Source organism: Macaca nemestrina, chromosome 1, assembly GCF_043159975.1.
Source record: "Macaca nemestrina isolate mMacNem1 chromosome 1, mMacNem.hap1, whole genome shotgun sequence".
In the NCBI taxonomy this organism is placed as follows: Eukaryota; Metazoa; Chordata; class Mammalia; order Primates; family Cercopithecidae; genus Macaca; species Macaca nemestrina.
This window is the reverse complement of record NC_092125.1, coordinates 196,249,835-196,255,087: the sequence shown is the minus strand read 5'-3', so window position 1 is coordinate 196,255,087 and position 5,253 is coordinate 196,249,835.

Below are 5,253 nucleotides of genomic sequence, written 5' to 3'. Positions count from 1 at the left end.
TAAAATAAAAATGCAGATTCCTGGGTTTTATCCCAGAGCTTCCAAAATCAGACCATCTTGGGGGTGGGGCCAAGATAATCTGCATTTTGGCAAGCTCCTCAAGTGATTCTTGTATATACAAAAGTGAAGTGTTTTCCAAGAGTCACTCGGAGGCTTTCTGGCCAGGTGACCAGAAGACAGCCCTGGAAGATTCAGCTTCTTTCCTACCTATCTTAAATCATCTTGTTCTTAGCAGAGCCAGGGTGAGGAAGGCTGCTGCAGTGTCTAATGTACTCTGAAAATATATGTCTTGGCTCTGCCCCAAATGCCTTGATATTTATGCTGCAGCTGGAGGGTTACCCTTTGGCAATGCTCCATTGTAAGGCCATTAGCTCTTAATTAGTGTCAGCTTGTTGGGTTATACTTCCCAATTGAACTGCTAGCAGAAGCTGCTCTTTTCAGGCCTCTTGTGTCTCTCCTCTGGCAAGTCCATGATGCATTGACCCCTGCCTGCTGAGGCCAAGAGTTGGGCCCCTGGAATGACCGCTGCCCAATATGAAACAGTCCTAGTCCCCAAGTGCTAGGTTCTGGGACTCTGGAAGAACAGAGAAAGGCTCAGAATATATATCTACAGGGTTTTGTTGTTTTGTTTCATTGATAGAAAACAAAAAAGTGAGTCCTTGGTTATACAACCTCAACAGTTCTACAAGCAAATTCAAGTATAAGAAAAGTAAAGTTCGGCCGGGTGTGGTGGCTCATGCCTGTAATCTCAGCACTTTGGGAGGCCAAGGAAGGCAGATCATCTGAGGTCAGGAGGTCGAGATAGGTCTAGCCAACATGGTGAAACCCTGTCTCTACTAAAAATACAAAAATTAACTGGGCGTGTTGGCGCATGCCTGTAATCCCAGCTACTAGGGAGGCTGAGGCACAAGAATTGCTTGAGCCCGAGAGGCAGAGGTTGCAGTGAGCCAAGATTTACACCAGTGTACACCAGCCTGGGCGACACAGTGAGACCCTGCCACAAATAAATAAATAATAATAATAAAAAAGAAAAGTAAAGTGTATTAACTTGGAGCTTCATAGGCCAAGTTACCCTCAGTTTTCAGTCTAGGATACCTGGGAAATTCTTGGACAAGGATATAGCAAACTGGTGGGCTTGCTAGCTGTAAAAATGGCTAGGTGACTCACCTCTGGGAACCCCGAGAAACTTATCTTTATGGTCACCACTTCTAAGTGGGAAAAACAGTCTGTATTAGTCTTGGCATGCATCTCACTGCTGGGTAGGAGTTCTTCAAAAAGATCCCCAGATTAAGCTTTGGAAAAATAACTAGAAGCATTTCACTCCTTCCTATCACCAAATCCCTTGTGGTCTTCAGCATATTCTGCTCAAGAAAATCTGAGAAGCCCTTTTATGAGATACTATTAATGGCCTCTAATTTTCAGCCTGGCTTAGATAACTCAAGACTGGTGGCTCTGTCCTGAGAAGTGGATCCAGAACACACACTGATGTGGGAATTTAAAATATAATTCCAAATTGTAGATAATTGTTTAAGCTCTGAGGAGGTTGGAGGGCCTATATTAAGTCATCTCCCCAGGATCAGTGTGTTTCCTATTACACTTGATACCTATCTGTCCAGGGATCCTTTTGATTTTGAAGCCATTAGACCAAATCTTTGTATAATTCTTTACCTCCTTGTCTCCTGCCCACCTCCCTCCTTTTTCTTTAAGAAAACACTTTTTAAAAATTTTATCCAGGTCCCTTGGTTTGTTTCCAGTGGAATAATGTCACGTTAAAGAATCTGAAAAGTTAACTTCCCTTCTAAAACCAACAGATCAGTGGAGCTCTGTCTGTCAGATGGTCAGTCTTGCCCTAAGGGCATCCTCTGCCCAGCAAGACACTGAGATTTTCATTGACCTCCTCCATCCCTCTTGCTCTTCTGTCTGGTTTAGTCTAGACTAGGAACAAAATCTTATTTCTAAAATAGAGATTCAGGCAAAGGTATGGAAGAAAGTCAGGGTGAATATCTTCTTAAGCAGCAGAGGAAGAACTGGTCAAAACCTTTAGCTGTGTTTCCTTTTTTAGAACTCCGATTAGAAAAAGATAAGTCTACCACTTCCTCATCTTTGGGAAAAGCAATCCTTCCTACTCACTGTGCAACCCAGGTTGGAGGAATCTTCTAGATGGTTTTGTTTGTTTGTTTGTTTGTTTTGAGATGGAGTCTCACTCTGTCATCCAGGCTGGAGCACAGTGGTACAATCTTGGCTCACCATGCCCAGACGAGTTTTATATTTTCAGTAGTGACAGGGTTTCACCATGTTGGCCAGGCTGGTCTCAAATTCCTGACCTCAAACGATCCATCCACCTCGGCTTCCCAAAGTGCTGGGATTACAGGCATGAATCACTGCGCCCAGCCCCTTCTAGATGCTTTAAAAGTCTATGTGAGAGACTTTAAAGTTGTCAGTTTTGCTTCTAGCTAGAGCTGGGCAAATCCCCAAGATGCCCAGTCACTGTGCCCAGGACCTGGGGACTCAGGTTTTGCTGTATACTCCCCACTCTCCTACGTCAAGAAAAGGCATGAACCAAACCAAGTAGCTTATCTCTGAGTGCAGGGGTAGGCAGATTACAGCCCACAGGCCAAATCCCACCAGTTGCTGTTTTTATGTGGCCCACAAGCTAAGAATGGTCTTTATGTTTTTAAATGGCTGAACAAATTCAAAATAAGAATAATATTTTGTAACATGTGAAAATTATATGAAATTCAAACTTCTGGGTTCATAAAGTTTTATTGGTTCACAGCCACACCATTTGTTTACATATGGTCTATGGCTGCTTTTGCACTACAAAGGCAGAGATGAGTAGACATGACAGACCACAAAAGGCCTGTGAAGCCTAAAATATTTACTACCTGGCCTTTTACAGAAAACACTTGCCTACAACCGCCTGTGCTAGGGCACTGGTGTGTGCTCTGATCATTGAAGAGACAGGGAATTGACCATTCACTATCTATTTGCCATTGCTCTCTGAGAGTGAACATTGCCCATCCCACTGTAGAGGTATATTTCATTTTTTCTACCCTGGGCATTCAAACGAGGGGTCCACTCCACACCTGATGTAGCTCATACTTTCATGGACCAGCAGGGGGCTCTCTGCAGAGGTTTAAAATTCATGGGGAGAGAGGCGGTGTTAGAGGACAAAAGCAAGTCTCAGGGGAGCAGCACTGATCTGTCAGTCTCCTAGGTGAGCCCCAGGATTTTTTTTTCTGCCTGAAGGGAACTTCAGGCAGAAATCCAAAGTGCTCCTTTGTCCACGGTCTTTGTGAAAGCAACTTTGGTGACCTTGAAGCAAAGCACAACAGAAAGTAGAGGAGATGGTCCACTTGCCCAGCATGGTTCTGGTGCACCATGGTCTTTAGGGGCTACACCAAGTGCGAGCAGCTTCAGGCGTGTTGGAGGCAGCCCCTGCAGCATGGCACAGGGGCACATACTGGCAGGTAGTCTGAATAGCTTTGTGAGCAATGCATGCTGATGAGGGGCTCGAGAGGCGAGGCAGGGGCGGATGGATGTCCTTGCAGGCCCTATAGTGTTAGTTATAAGCATATATGATCCAACCCTCAGAATCCCCTCCTGCCAATAAATGAGACACTCACCAGGCTGCATATCATGGTATCAAGGTATGGAAAAGCACATGGAAAATGCAAGTTTTCACATAGCCAAGTGGTAGCTGAGCCAGACTACCTGAGGTCCAGTTCTGACCTCACTATTTATTAGCTGTGTGTCCTTGGTCACATCCTTTCACCTCTTTGTGTCTCAGTTTCCTCATCTGTAAAATGGGCCTAATAATGGTATCCACCTCACAGGCCTGTGTTGAGGATTAAATGAAGCAATGCGAGTAAAAGGCTTAGAATAGTGTAAGCACTGTGTCAATGTGTAGTACTGTAAGCGCTACATGTATGCACATAGTGTAAGCGCTATGAGAGTATTTCCAACTATACCCACAGCCTCAAGAGACTTGGGAAAGAACAGGAATGCAATAATACATCGCACAGTCTCTGCTTTCAGGAGCTGATCTTAGGCCGTGGGATGCAGACATGGATGTCATAAAGGTGAAATAGTCCGTAAAAACATATAGGAGGAGCAGCTACTGCTGAGGGGCCTCCTTCACAGAGGAAGGGTAATTCCATCTAGGTAAGAAATATGAGTAGAAGGTCTGCAGATGAAAGCAGGGAGAAACACATTTTGGGGGGAGGGAACAGCATAGACAAAGGTATGGGAACTTGAAAGTGCATTTTTATTGGGCACCAGTGAGTAATTCTGAGTAGAAGAGTAGATGGGGCAGGGGATGGGAGTGGCAGGAGATGGGCCTAGAAATCTGGGTTGCCATCAACAGTTGTGGCCAAATGACAGAAAGATCAAAATTGCTTTGCTTTTGGCCTGGTGCCCCACTGAGCTTTGATGCTGGCCTCATTTTTCCTTCTAGAAGGAAAAAGGAGTAAGCACCATCAAAAACTATCATCTCCAGGGATAATATAAGAACATTCCCATCCAAGAGGGATTGGTCCATTCATTCACTTGACAAACATCTAGCCTGTGATACCAAAAGACAAATGCAATTGGTCATATATACAGGAGAAATATGGACTAGGCAAGCCATGGCTGTGAAGAACCTGTGGCCACACAGCCAAAGGAAAGCAAAAAAAGGAAGACAAAGGAGAGTAGTGGATGGGGTGCTACAGGCCATCTGGGAGAGCAGAGAAGCCAGTCAGCCAGCATGGAGAGGGATCAGGAGGATCAGGAGGGTGAAACAGGTTTGAAAAAAGTGGGAGAAAAAAAAAAGAGGGAAACAGAAGGGTAAACCATGGGAATGCGATGAAAATGTGTTTGTGAGAAATTGAGATGCAATGTCTGTGGACGTTTTGTTGGTTTGGTGGTGGGAAAAGAATTGTAACTATGCGTGGTAGGCAAATACCTCGTACAATAAAATACCTTGTGAGAATGAATGTGCGGGCATGAGAGAAATCAAGCACAGTCTATCGGCAATGGTCCTGCCCTTGGGAGAAAGGCCAAGTATATACTCAAGGCAATTGTTGCCAGAGTCCGTGAGCCCCTGGGGCATATCCGAAGTCTGAGCCAGATGGGTTATGTGTATCTCAACCTGGAACAGGCAGCTTTTTATCAGACTTTTCTGTCCAAAGTAGGGAGGTACTGCTGCCCTCCTCCACGCTGAGCCCAGGCCTGGAAGTAGCTGGGTAGGCTGGGATTCTACTCTGGGGCCCA